Consider the following 14891-nt stretch of genomic DNA (forward strand, 5'->3'; position numbering starts at 1 on the left):
AAGCCGGTGCCCTTCCCACCATGGTACCTTTTACCTCCACCTGGGCAGCTAGGGAGGCCTGGAAGGAGGGGAGGGGGATAAGTGGGCGGCAGGCGAGAAGGGTGGGCACAGGGATGCAGGCAGGAGACAGCTGAGGCCAGAACAAGTCCCCCTCTGTGTGTTCTGACTTTTTTCTCCCCACCCCCAATTCCCTGGGGCAAGGGAAAGGGAGAGAAAAGTGTCTGCAAGGGCGCGTGAGGTCTGGAGCGGCGGTCACCCTTCACCCCTCCCAAAGACCAGGCCACCCACCCAAATGGGGCTCCTCACCGCTGCCTCGGTGATGCGGGAGACACCAGAGAATGTGGTGTCTGGATGGTGTCTGGATGTGGTGGGGTCACTGCCTTCTCCATCACCGGGAATGCAAGACCTAAGTCGTCCCCAAGCTGGGCAGTGGGCATCTCCATCAGGGGATGCAAGATGCCTTCCCAGAAGGCTCCAGGTCTGCCTTCATCTAGGTCCTGGAATTCCAGCTTAGGGGTGGCACCAGGGGAGCGTGGAGGCTCACCTCCCAATACCTCCTAATATCCAGGTGATAAGAACCCAGAGGGAGGGCTTCCCTGGTGGCGCAGTGGTTGAGAGTCCGCCTGCCGATGCAGGGCACACGGGTTCATGCCCCGGTCTGGGAAGATCCCACATGCCGCGGAGCGGCTGGGCCCGTGAGCCATGGCCGCTGAGCCTGCGCGTCCGGAGCGAGAGGCTCGCGTACCGCAAAAAAAACAAAAAAAAAACAAAAAAAAAACAAAAACCCAGAGGGAGAAAGGCACGAATAGAAGTTTGGCAACACCAGACAGAGAAAGACACAGAAAAATAACTCCAGCAAGCTAAGCGGCAAGGCAAGAGGATGCCCTCTGCCCCTTCCCCTTCCTCCAACCCTGGTTCAGAGGCGCATTCTGGCAGCCTAGCCACCCCCCAGGACAGTGGGCCCTTGGGGTAGCGGCCTGGCCTGGAATTTCACGAGGATCCAGAATGATCCTCAGAGCCCCCTGAAGCAAGGGGCCATGGGTGTCTGTCTAAAGGCTGGAGGTCAGGGCCTTGGCAAAGGAGGTCCACGTTCCCCCAGGACGCCCGCAGCTCCCTGGAGAGACCGGCCCACAGTGGACTTCAGTGGAAGCAGGCAAGGGGCAGCAGCTGACCCCTCAGGGACCCACCCACCCTGGAAGCCAGGCCACCTCCTGACCCACCTAATATACTCGGGTTCCCCGCCTACTCGGGTGTGGTGCCCGTGGCTCCAGCGCAGCCAGGCGGGCTTCATTGATTCCTGGTGTGGCCTGGACCCCTGACGTGACGCCTCCCCTACGACTCAGCCTCCCCAAAAGCAAACTAAGGCCTTTGATGCTCTAAGGGGAAGACGTGCTTCGGGTGCCTCCAAGACACTACAAAACGGGGAGGACGAGCTTGGAGAAGCTGCCCCCCGCCCCGCCCCGCCCCCAGACCCACCTACCCTGGTGTGAGTGCCCGGGGTGGGAGGGAAAGGGTCCTGGTCCCCTCGTGTGGGTCCACAGCGACGTGGGCGAGCATCCTGCCCCCGAAACCTACCTCCACTACCCACGGTTGAAGCGCAAGCCAGTGGCTCTGTCCAGCAGAGGACAGAAGCCCGGGTGGCACATCCCCAAGGGGCAGTTAAAGCCAAGAAGCAAATGCACCCAAACTCCCGCCAGTCCCAGTGCAGACTCAGGGCCGCCAGAAAAGGGCCTGCCCGGGAGGCTCCTCCAGCAGCCCTGGGTCACAGGGTCCATGCTCTGTGATCCTGGGACACACAGGGTATCCCACTGTGCTCTTAGGACCCCTGACAGCAGCCAGGAGCCTGAACCAGCGTGACAGAGCAGCTCTCTCCGGCGCTTGCAGCTGCTCCCGGTCCGGCCCACCTTCTCCCCTCTGACTCAGCGCAGAGCCTCGGGGAGGTCGGAGGGGGCTCCCGCCCGACACCCCACTGCGCGGGTAGCCTCGAGCGGGCTCTGCTGAGGTGTCAGCCTCCGTGGGCACCTGGGCAGGCGGCCTGCGGGAACCAGGACCACACAGCGAGGCTGCCTGGAGGGTGAAATGCCTCAGGGAACACCCACTGCAGGCCTTCGGGCCCACCCTGAAATGGAAACACGGACACAGCACCACGGGAAGTTACAGAAAGAACACGACAGTCATCCCAGTTTACATCAGCATCTCCCTTTACAGACTTCAGAGACCTTCCCAAACACCTCAGTGTGTCCTCTGGACAACTCTCCCCGGCTGGCCAGCCAAGAGTCAAGGTTTATCCCCATCTTGCAGATGAGAAGCTGAAGTCCCCGCAGGAAAGCCAAGGCAGGGCTGCGAGGGGAACCCGCACTCCCGTCAAGCCTCTTTCCACGCGAGCCCGCAGCCCTCACGACAAAGTCGGAAGGACAGAGGAGGGGCTAAGAGGAAGGGGAGCCGCCGCCAGCGGTGGTGGACGGCGGGAAGTGAAACTGCATGTGTCCTTTCCAGTGGGGGAGCGGGACAGTCCCTGTGTTCACAAGGAAGGGACAGCATCACAGCCTGGAGCTGTGAGTTGGTGGGGGGATGTTTGTTTGTTTGTTTTCTCAAAGGCAGCGGCTGCAAGTACAGCTGGATGGGGAGGTGCCGGGGCTATGGAAGCGGGCAGAGGGAGAGACGGAGGCTGGAGGCGGAGGCCTGGAGGAGCAGGGGCTGGGGAACCACGAGGGAAAAGAAAGCCCTTCCTAGTGCTGGCGGGTGCAGTTGGAACAGTCGTCTTTAAGGTGTCTTTCTAACAACAGGAAGGGAGCCGCACAGCACGCTGGGTGTCAGACGCGGCACTGGGGGCGCTGAATAAAGCAGCCCGCCCCTCATTACCTGCTTGGTGGGGACAGCCCTCCCAGGCAGGGAAGCGGGGGCTGCTGTGGCTGAATGCCCAGCCAGACTCCCATCTCTTCCTGCCCTCGGGTGGGCCATGGAAGCCAGAGCCCCTGTGCCTGGGCCCAGCTCGCGGCCGGGAGACCCGAGGCGGAGCAGAACCTGGGGCAGTTTGATGAGACTCAGAGAGCAAGTTCCAGCACAGGGAGGACACACCCAGTCCTGCCTGATGGGTCCTCCCTCACTGTGGCCTCAGTGTCCCCACTTGTGAGATGTAAAGAACTCCATCCCTGGTCCCTCACTCCACCCAAGAGGAAGAGGAAGATAGAGCATCTGAAGAATCACCAGCTCTTTGAAAACACAAAGGGAGCAAAAGAAATGAAGAAAAATCACAGATGTCACAGCCCGAAAGGGGCTCCCAGGTGAGCTGGTCCAAGTCTACCATCGTGCAGATGTGGAAACTCAGGCCCAGAGTGGGCAAGTAACTTGTCCAGGGTCACACAGCCAGTTAGCAACTGCTGGGGCTAGAACCCAGGGCTCTGTGACCACGCGCTGCTCTTTCCCACGCTCCCACCTGGATCCCAGGTGCAACATGAAGAGCTAACTGGTGCACGTCTTCCATGAGAAGCGGAACTCGGCGCTTCTGTTGTGGAACGGGGAGGAAACGCAGGCTTGGTGGCCGGGCCCACTAGGATCCCGCAGGCTGCTGGAGGGGCTGCCCCGCCCTGCCCACCCAGCCGCAGTAAGATGTGAGGCGCCTCCACCCACGAGGGAGGCGAGGATCCTGCCAGTCCTCCCACAGCTCTCAGCTCAGCGTGCGCTTTCCACACAGACGCCCCTCCTCCCATCAGGCAGGCTGAGAAAGGGGCAGGCAGAGGGGGGCTCGAGGCGGAGGCGAGGGGGCGGGCCTGCACCGCTCTCTTAGCTGCCATAAATGGTAACAAATCAAGCACCTTGTGCGCTCAGCTCTTCTGACTGCATCCACGTTCCTTCCCCCGGCCCCCCCGAGGGTCCCCAGGCCTCAGGGCCCAGTCAGGACTCGTGTCCTAAATGACTCAGACATCAAAGATCTCTTGCCCAGGGCCCAGGCTCATCGGCCTGACAAGCTGTCACTCGCTCTTGCCCACAGGCGGGGAGCACAGTTGGGCCTGGGAACACACATGACCGCCCCCAGAGAGAACCCTGGGGCCGCCACTCCAGCACAGAAGGCTCGGGAAGGTCCTGCCAGCAGCCGCCCTTTCCTTAGAGCCCCCTGCAAAGGGGCGTTGGAGTCTGTGGGCCAGGCCACATTCACCTGTTCTCCAAACCTGCCACCTGCAGTCTCTACCGTCCGCTGGCTACCATGGAATGTGCCAGGGAGCAAGTCCTTGCCCATCACACTCTGCTTCAAGCCCTATGCATTACTAGCCTCTTCTCCGTCTTCCATACCACCTTTTTTTTTTTTTTTTTTGCAGTACGCGGGCCTCTCACTGTTGTGGCCTCTCCCGTTGCGGAGCACAGGCTCCGGACGCGCAGGCTCAGCAGCCATGGCTCACGGGCCCAGCCGCTCCGCGGCATGTGGGATCTTCCCGGACCGGGGCACGAACCCGCATCCCCTGCATCGGCAGGTGGACTCTCAACCACTGCACCACCAGGGAAGCCCCATACCACCTTCTTTTTCCTGCCCCCTCGTCCTCCATGCTCCCCCCATCCCCTCTCATCCAGAACCTTCTCGTGACTGTCCTCCTGCCCTGCCTTCTCCCTAGCAGTACACCTCCCATCCTCCGGGTCCTGGAGCCCTGTCCTTTCTGGCCCTCATCTACTCCGAGACCTGCTTTCTCCGTCAAGCCTGCTGTCCTCAGAAGACAGACGGCAGGGGCTGGACACGGACACGCTGACACCGCCCACCAGGGTCAGGAGAGCACCCAGCTCCGTCCCCAGACACGGCAGGCACTCAACGCAGGGTCCCCTCCCACACGAGGGGTGCCCGCAGGCAGGCACCCTGTGGAGGACCTCCTCCTCCTCCATGCTCCCCTCCTTCCCAGGGTCCTGCTCCAGGTTTGCACCCTGCTGGCTCGGGCCCCCCTTCTCACGTGCCTCCCCCTTGCCGGGCCAGCCTGAGGGTTAGCGAACCAGGGCCCATCACTGAGGACACATTTTGGGGAATCCAGGGACTCAGCACCGAGGAAGGTCAGGACAACCCAGGGCAGGGCTAAAGGAACAGCGCGGCCCAGCAGGCACACCCCAGAGCATCGGCTGGCCGGGCCTCTGCCCGGTGGTGGTCACCGGGGAGGGGTGTGGAAAGGGGCTGACTGGCTAGGATCCAGGAGTGTGCTTTGCTGGGAGATGCCCCGAAGAGTGGCCTCCTCTGGGGAACCCAGAACACCTACCCCTGAGCGACTCACACACACCTGGGTGGCACAGCCAGGCGCTGGGCACACAGAGGAGCGCCCAGGCTGCCCATCTCACCAGCAGAGGCAGTTGGCGTGGCCATGTGAACAGAACCAGGGCCGCTGGACGGGGCAGCAGCTGCTCCACCGCCCTGGGTCTCGCTTCCCCACCTGCTCCCTCCCTCTCTCTCCAGGAAGTGGGGCAGGTACATCTCAGGGGATGAGCAAGTCCCAGCAGCAGCAGCATCTGGCATTGGGGGGCAAACACTTCATCCACCATTTTGCCCTCCCCTTCGTTTGGTATCAGCACCCGTTTTTCTTGAGGATATTCTCCTCCTCCCCAGTGCAGATGGCCCTGTCCCGTCAAGCAGGGTGCTCTGCTCACCCCTGCCCAAGGGCTGGGCTCGTGACCAGCCAGACTCCCTCCCAGATATTGAGTCTCTTGGATCTCGACGAGTGAGATCCACGGGCCAAAGCGGCAGGAGCTGACGCATCCTGACGGAGTCCACGGGGTCAAGCTCACCATCGTCCTGGCACCGGACCCCCGGAGCACCCTGGTCCCTGGCCCATGTGTGGCCTGCGGCTCAGCCTTCCCTCCTAGCCTGTGCGCTCACCTGGTATCCTTCATAGATACTGAAAGACCCACGGAGAGAAAAACAGGGGTGCGGGTACCCAGAGAAGGGGAAAGAAAGCTGGGCCGGCAAAAGTAAGACACGTCTGCTCAAGTGATTTGCCCCCAGATGCCACTGACACTGCTGGGAACTGCTCACAGACAGAGAGATGAACGGGGAGATACAGTCTGTGCTTCTGAGTTAGCCCTGCCTGGTGTGTGGTGCTTGCAATCTGGGAGCCTCAGCTTGCACAGAATCCATCTAGAACGTGAGCTGCTTAGATGAAGATGCCAGCTTACACCCAAGGTCACACACACTTGGAGGGACTCTCTCTAAATATACATGTTCATGTATGTATAAATGCATACGCACATACTTACACTACAGATGTGTTTTGGCTGCTTACATAGTCACACGGCATACGCACACGTTTGTACATAAATACCGCATTCGGTTTGTACACACACGTGCACGCATAACTGTATGTGTGCGTATGGGGGGAAGCTCTGAGAACGTACAATTTGGGTACCTTGGGGAAGATGCAAGCGCAGAACCAGTCCAGTGGAACACGAGGCTATTTTAACAACCCTCAGGGGAACCTCCCTGGCGGTCCAGTGGTTAAGACTCCACGCTTCCACTGCCGGGGGCGTGGGTTCGATCCCTGCCCGGGGAACCGCATGCCACGCAGTGGGGCCATTGTAAAAACTCTCAGGAACTTGCCCCGCCCTCTGTGCTATCACAGCATCTTCACACAGAGACAGACACACACCGGCTGCCCCCGGCCCCACCCCTTCTGCTTCTACTCTGGACCACAGGGTCCTGCGCTCTGAGACTTCTGAAAGGGCCTCCCTGCCCGGGGGGAGGACAGCAGCTGGAGGGAGACACGCACACCCCCGCCTGACTCAAGCACGGGCCACGTGGAGCCCCTGGACAGGCACCAGGGACTGAGTGGTGTTTGGTTTTGGGGTTCCCTCAGCTCCTCTTCTCCCAGAGGAGACTCTAACCCTACTTTCCCTCTTTCACTGTTCCTTTCATAGCCGCCGCCCCGTCATCCCTCACACCAGAGCCACCCGTGGCAAAGGATGAAGGATCAAAAGTCTGCACTCGGCGGAAAACGCGTAAGACCCTCACGGAGAACATTAGAGGCCTAATACGTGGAGTAAACCACGTCCGTGAACAGAAATGCACGTTGAGAATACACTTTATATTCATGAATGCAAACACAAAGATGGCGATTCTCCCCAAGTTGATCAAGAGATTCAATGAAAGGACAATCAAAATACCACCAGGGCTGGGGGGTGGGGTTGATGGATTGATTTTTGGTGAAACTAGACAAACTGATTCCAAAACTTACACAAAAGAACAAAGGGCCGAGAATAGCCCAAGCATTCTTGAAAAGCATGAGATGAACGGACTTGCCCTACCACTTACGGAGACTTGTTACAAAGGGGCCGTAATTCAGACAGTGTAGCACAGGGAAAGGTGCAAGGTACCCACCAGTGGGGGAGAAGGGGCCTGGCCAGCTGGGGGGGCTCAGGCAGCTGCTGTGACAAGGGGAGAGAGGAGTCAGGGCCCTGCTCACATCGCACGCAGATATACATCCCAGAGCTACGAAGCACTTAAATATGAAAAGTAAAGCCTTCAGAAATAAATACAGGGACTCGTCTTTGATCATGCATTCATTCATTCAGACCTCATGAATATGAGCATCTATTATGTTGTGACAAAAGCACTGTCCTATTACCAGGGACATAAAGATGTCCCTGAGATGTTACGTCAAATAATACATAAAAAGCACCATCTCACAAAGAAAAGAGACTGATAAGTTTGACTACATTCATTTAAAGAAGTTGTTTATCAAAAGACCTCTGAAGAAAGTGAAAAGACAAGCTACAAACCGGAAGCTGTCAAGGGTGTTTGTGGTACACTTAGCGGACAACGGATGAGTATCCAGAACAGAGATAAAACAACTAAAAATTAGGAAGAAAAAGCAAACAACTCTATAGGAAAATGGACGAAAACGTCAAGCGGCAGTCACAGAAGAGAAAAGAATGGCTGATAAACCTATGAAAAGAGGTTGACTAATAATCAGAGAAATGCAAATTGAAAACATAACACAGCATTTTACACCCACCGTATCGGAAAATGCCCCAAACTTTCCATTTTCAATTGCCATTCCACTGGGGGAAGTGTCAACTGATGTTTCCAGTCTGGAAAATAATCTGTCATTCTCCAATAAAGTGGAAATGCAAGTATTCTGAAACTCATCAATGCCAATCCTTGCTGTTTCCTAAAGCAGCTCTCCACGTGTGGCCCACGGACTGGCTCAACGCTGAGGAACTTTATAGCAATTTGACATGGCCAGAACATTCAAGTGCATGATCAACAAGCTCGGGGATGCAGTGGGGTCACCTCCGGCTGGAGCCGGGTACCGGTCACGCACAGCAGAGCCCTGTCCAAAGACCGGAAGGAAAGAGCTGCTCCTCCAGAGACACGTTCAGAAGCGAGGCCCTAGAGACGCTCTGGCATATGTGCACCAGGAGGCTTATTCAAGAACGTCTCCAGAAGCATGTTTGCAAAGAAGGAAATAACCCAAATGTCATCACCAGAAGAATACACTGCTGCACACACACATAACGGAATCCCATGGAGCAGCAAAAATAAACGCACTATCATCACACATATCAACACGGATGAATCAATAAACGTAACGCTGAATTTTAAAGATTCAGAAGGCTTCCAACTACCAAAGCTTAAAAACAAGCCAAGCCAAGCGATGTGGCGTTTAAGGATGCACACACACCGTAAAGAAATACACTGAACACGAAACGTAAGGAGAATGGTTCTCTCCAGGCAGGATGCGGGGGCGGGACCAGGGAGGACCACACAGAGGCTTCGCAGGTGCAGATGACGTTTCACTCCTTAAACTACATGGTGGGCACACGTTCGTTATACACATCTTTATATGAATTTAAATATGATATATTCTGCTATTTGAAAAAAGTTTTAAGTTTTAACCATTTTTCTGGTTAGTAAAGTGACCTGGAGGCCCTAGTTGCCTGTCTTTTGTCAGCTCAGGTCACAGCCAAGCTGCCCAGCAGAGCCCAACCCGGAGTGTGCGCCGTGACCTGCCCTTGGAGCGCCCAGGGCAGAGGACCATGGGACCCTGCCATGTGACCACAGGCCCAGCCGGCCCGATTCATGGCACCAGGAACAAAGGGAGGCAGGGGAGGGCATGGCCCAACCGAGAAGAGTGCAGTGTGGCAGGGCAGCTGCAGGCCCCAGCGTCCGAGACCCCGGCCCTCCCTCACTGCCTTCCACCCCATCCTCCGTTCCCACAGAGCCGCCTCCCCATTTCTACCACGTGTCCCTGAGACCAGAGGACGTGGTACTCACCCCAGCCTAACAAGACATCTGGAGCTCCATCCTGGCTCCAAAGCCCCGCCCAGCACTGTCACGCCAGCCCTGGGCACCTGACTCACTGTGGGGGGCTCCCTGGGGGTCCATGCGGTCACTGCAGGAGGGCAGTGACAACACCTGCAACCACTGGTCACTGAGTCCGGCGTGCCAGCATCCCGCTAAGAAGCGGACCTGTGTCATGCACACACCGCCTCACCTGGGCCCCTGGCATCAGCCCTGCAGGATAGGTGATACTGTCACACGTGAGGAAGCCCAGGCACCAGGAGGGGTAGGAACGCTTCACAACGCAGGCCTCATTCCTGCGCGCTCCGAGTCAGTAGGTCGTAGGTCAAGGGGCACAGTGGCCTCTGCCCGTGTACACAGCTGCCTGGGTGATTCGAACCTACACACTAGGGAAGAGCCCCGGAACGGATGGGAAGCTCCCTGAAGGCAGTCACCCCCGCACCAGCCACCTAACCCGGCCTCCTGCGTGGTACTGAGCTGCCCACACTCGGAAGAGGAGTTGAAACCCTGTGGCCTTCCCTTCCAGGGCCTTCCTACAGCCTCTCAGGAGGCCTGCCAGGGCCCGAGGGAGGAGACGGCAGAACCCATCCAAATGGAAGCACGGACCGACCACGTTAAAAGAGATTTCAGGCCCCCTGAGGTCCTGGGGCTGGGGGAGGAAGAGCGAGGGGTGGGGGGTGAGAGCCCCTTCTCCACCCCGAGCTGCTCACCCCTCCACGTGCCACTTGTCACGTCCCTGCCCCAATGCCCCCCTCGCCCCCCGCCCCGACTCCTGCCGGCAGACTAGCTTTCACACGCGAGCAGCGACAAAGCTGGCTCAGAAGACTTAACTCTGCCCGATGGGTTTGCCTCAGCCTCAGAGCTTGCTAACTGGAACCACGGAAGCAGGTACATGGCAGCCGAAGGGGAGCGGCCGGGCGTCTCCGTAAGCTGCATCAGCGACAGCGACAGCTTGCAGCCCGAGCGGCACCGCAAGACCTGTCTCGGGGGTCACCGCCCGAAAAGCAAAGCATCCCGTTCTGCAGAGCCCCGGTGACAAACCTAGCGGCAGCCCCAGCACCTCGTCCTCGGAACACAGGCCAAACTCACCAGGAAGCCGCCCTCGGCTGGCACCACCAGGCTCACACCGCCCTTTGTTCCCTATGTTCGGCTCACTGCACACATGCCGGAGGCTCAGTCTGGATCACCCTTCTCCCCGGCCCGGAACCCCATCCGCATCTATCCAGCAAACTCCTATCCATCCTTCCAAGTCCAGCTGTCACTGTCATCTCTGTATCTCGTCTCTATTAAGCAGTATTAATTACTCTACTTAGAAGCTCAACTGAGCACTTACTGCCCAGAAGTGTCATTATCTGTTTATGCACCTGACTGCTCCCAGGGACCTGGCTAACAGCAGGTGCTCGATAAATGCACCTAGCGCACACTAGCCACAGAGCGCCCACTCAGCCCTTTCCGTAAGAAGAAACAGAAAAGACACAACTCACGAATTCTTTTTTCCAAACTCAGATGCTCCTAAAAGAAACAGGCTGTTTTTCCTCCCCTTTATTTCTGATGGACGCAAACATTTTAGAGGGAGCGAGACAGCCATCACACGGCGTGGGGGAAGGGAAGGACAGGTCAAGTCAGGGCCCCAGGACGGACGCTGAGTCCAGGCCTGCCGCTGCCCCGGCCCAGGGTGCTGCGGAGGGGGAGGGGGGCTCCGTGTTCTGGTGCCTGGGGGAGGACGGGCCAGGTGACCTCCCCATCCACGACTTCCTGGCCCGGGAAAGCTGATCTGCCCTGTGCGAGCCCAGTCAGCCGGTCCTCAGCGCTGCAGGCTCCTGCGCACGCAACGGGCATTCAGGAAATACTTGTGGCATGAGTGAAGCGGCTCGATTGGGACCCTGCAGCCCAGTGAGGCCCACAGCCCGCCGCCAAGTTCGGCCAAGGGCAGCCAGGCACAAGGAGGCAGGGGAGGGCGAGGCCCCATCCTCCGCGGAGGCCGGGGGAGGAGGCCTGTGGCTTTTTCTGTGCTCCTCAGGACAGCGGGAGGGGGGGCAGGCCTGCAGCCCCTTCCCCACAGGGGTGACAGCACTCCCCCCCGTTTCAGCGGAACTCTCTCTTCCCTGCCCTCCTCCTCCCCACCCCCTCTTGACTGACACCAATGCTGGCTCTGACATGATTTAAAAATAGATATCAAGACAAGGAAGTTTAATTTTTAATGCTTTGGAAAGGAAGCGAACACAGAGCCGGCATTCCCTCACGGCCACATTCCCGGGTCTCGGGGCATCAGCCCCCCTCCCTGAGCAGAGCCAGGCCTGACCCACCCCAAGGATCAGGCCCCACGTGTAGCCGCCCTCTGGGAGCCGGCCGGAGCCTTTGGGAAGCCTCTACGTACGTGCCTCTTGCTGCCCAGCTTGGCCTGTATCTCCTGTTGGGACTCTGTTCTGACCCCTCAGCCCACTCACGACTTCCGTTCCCAGACAGAAGGCAGCCCACAGACTCAGGACACCCCAGGCCGCCCAGCCCAGATTGTACCAGACCCTATCCTGGGCTTCACGGACACAGGGTGGCTACGGCATCCACTGGCGGCCAAGCCAGTACCAAACGCATGCCTCCAAGGTGACTGGAGAGCCGTGACCACGCTGCCCGCACCCAGAGGCAGAGTGAGCGGCCCGAGAGGGGCCAGGCCGCGAATGCCTGCCCCCACGTAGGGGAAGTTAATCAGGGTGCCCGCCCGACACCCGGCGCACGCAGCCCTGCGCCAGCCCTTCTCCTGCCCCAGCAGGCACCCTGAACGCTGCCTCCTTGGCTAATTGGCCTTTCTTAAGAGACCAATCCACAAGGAATAGACTTCCAGGTGAGGCCAGAATGTCGCTGCTCTGCCAGCCATGATTTAAAGTGATGGGACAGCTCTGCTGGTGAACATGCAAAGTGACCATTATTCTGAGTGGCAATTACACTAGCCACGCCAGCCCTACTCCCACCACTGCCCCCATCAGATAGGAGCCAAATTTGGGTTGGGAGGAGGTGGGATGGGATCACGATTTGCCGTCCCGAGAAAGGGACAAAGGCCCCCAGCACTCAGAGCTCGCCCCGATACTCAGAGTTGAAAGCTCTGAGCCTTCTGTGCCCTCCTTGAGGGGCTTAGCTTCGCTTAATCTCTGCCTGGAGTATTCCACCAGATGGTCCCGGGAGGACTGAGAGATGGGGCTGAGACGAGGAGAGATAGCTGGGGCGGCTGGATTGCTGGGGGACAGGCCCCTCAGCATAGGGAAACTTCTGTGCCAGCTCATTTCGCACCCACCTGGAAAGCCAGCATTCTCTTTGAGGATCCGGGTGGGGCGTGCATGGGCACAGAGGAGGTGGGGCTCATTCAGGCAGGCTGACCTCTACCCCACCGTCTATGTCAGGCCCTCAGAAACGCTGCCCTGGGCGCCAACCTGGCGAGCACCAGCTGGCTCTAGGCAGCAGTGCCAGGGGCAGACCTGGACGCCATCCCCTCCCCCCCCCAGTTAGGCGCCCAGCAGCCTGCAAGGCACCTGCCCTTTCCTCGGAAGGGGGTGGGGGGTAGGCCAGCGCACAGCTCCGCCTCCATCCTGCCCCCGGTGATGTCACCCGGGCCCCCGCCAACACCAGTACCCTAGAAGCTCCACCCAGTGGCGAGGAGCCAGGCCCGCTCAGGCCTGCGAGGGGCTGCAGTGTGAGACAGCTGCACCTCTCCTGGCAGCGGGACTCCTCCCAGCGGGCTCCCGGGAGGCAGGCGGTGTGGCCGCAGCGGTGGGTTTGGAGAACGACCAGGTAGGCTTCAGGATCCATGGGGAGATCTCAACCTATTGATTACAGGCCGCAGGTTCAACTCTAATGCCTCAGGAAAGCCTCCTTTTGGGCTCTGAGCCATGACACTAGAAAGTCATGGCTACATAATTCCTAACAATTGCTCTGGGTCCCAGAGGGCTTGGCGCTGACCCTCCTCGCACCCACCCTCTCACTCACGTCTGTCCTTGCCTCCCTGATGCCCTGGGAAGCAGCAGGGGTCTCCAGAGGTCCTGCCTCACCAACACCACCACCCGCCTTCGCTCCTTCTCTTCCGAGTTGGCTCTTCCCTCCACTGCTCCTTCTATTTCAGGCCCAAGCACCTCCCGCAGGAAGCCTTTGCTGGACTGGGGTACAGGGACGCGCAAGCCCAAGTCCTGGCTACACCTGCTCGTCTACCTGCCAAGAAACGCAGCGGCCAACACTCTCACACACACAAGCATCCGTCTCTCTTCTGCTGAATTTTCCATCTCTCCTAAGGTCTAGGCCTCATTTCATCATCCCATACGCTACAAGCATGAAAGAACTGGGTCTCTGAGACTCAGAATTTTTCCCAGCTCATAGCATGTTGTGGGAATTCTGAAAATATTACGTAGCCAGCAAAGTCAGAGGCTAGAAGAAATCGAGTCCTTGCCGGGTAGGAGAGAGGGGGTAGGTACTTTCTTATTAGGAAGAGTAAGTTCTCTCACTATAACCAAAAAGGAAGGCCATTCCACTGACCGGTTCATTAACCACCGGAAGAGAGAAAGTCACTCGTCACCCACAGCTAAGGCGCCAGGACAGCCTTCATCGCTGGCAAGTTTGAGAACTAACTTCTCTTTCCTGTCAGGTGGGATTGGGAATCCCTACCACATGTGTGGGTTTACTGCGCTGACCCTCCCTTCATTCACTCACAAACACACAACCAGTGCCTTCCATGTGCAGGGCACAGACCACAGCACTAGCTAGCGCGTGGGGAGGTCCCCAAACGCCCGGAGAAAAAAAGAGGCGGCACACGCAGTTATACCTACTCTGGCCAGCAGGTGGCGGGGTGGGGGCGGGGAGGAGCGCGTCTGAGTGGGAGGTACTGGCCAGGGCACCGAGCATCCCAGGAGGGTCTGTCTAGTAAGAGTGGGGCGAGGCAGAAAAGCAGAAAGGTAGGCGGAGACTGTGAACAAGGACAGAGAGGGAAGCCGTGCACAATGAATGGGCAGCATTCATGGAAATCCGCAGGCCCCAGACAAACACACACCAGTGCTTGGCTGACACGGATGCTGGCAAACGAGCCAGAGGGCCAGGAGGACTTGCCCAGAGGCAGCCACAAGATCGTTCCTGACATTCCAGCGGATCTGCCCCAATTTCCACAAAATCCTCACCACAGGACAGGTAACATCTTACCAGCAGTGGCCCAGACCCAGACCTGGGGAAATCCTACTCAAAAGATCTCAGACCAGGCTCCTCGGAAGAAAAGGGAAGGGGGCTCCCTCCCCAGAGAGAAGGTAAGGAGGCAGGACGTCCCTAACTAAGGAGGCGAGGCTGTGAGGGGGACCATCACGACCGCCCCCCACATTGGACTGGAAAGGAAACCCAGTCCTTAGGGATAAAGTGATTTGCCCAAGGTCACACAAAGAGCTGATGCGGAGCCAAGGCCAGAGCCCCGTCTCCCTCCAGCCCAGGCCTGAGCTCTCCCCTTCCCCGGGAAAAGTCACCCACCCATACACACCCACGAACGCTTCTCAGTTAAAGTGGGTCAGTTCACACAAGCACTGAACACCAAAGCACGCCACACGCAGCCCCCCGCACTGGGTGACTCTCCTGCCCCATGCTCCTCCTGGACCATGGGCAGTGGACA

At 58.5% G+C, this 14891-nt stretch overlaps 1 protein-coding gene across 3 annotated transcripts in view; it reads right to left on the reverse strand.

The window, feature by feature from the left end:
* Positions 1-14891, reverse strand: part of TSPAN9 (tetraspanin 9) — a 193938-nt gene that overhangs the window by 74947 nt on the left and 104100 nt on the right. The window lies entirely within an intron of this gene.

The sequence above is a fragment of the Tursiops truncatus genome, chromosome 11 (assembly GCF_011762595.2).
Source record: "Tursiops truncatus isolate mTurTru1 chromosome 11, mTurTru1.mat.Y, whole genome shotgun sequence".
Classification (NCBI taxonomy): Eukaryota; Metazoa; Chordata; class Mammalia; order Artiodactyla; family Delphinidae; genus Tursiops; species Tursiops truncatus.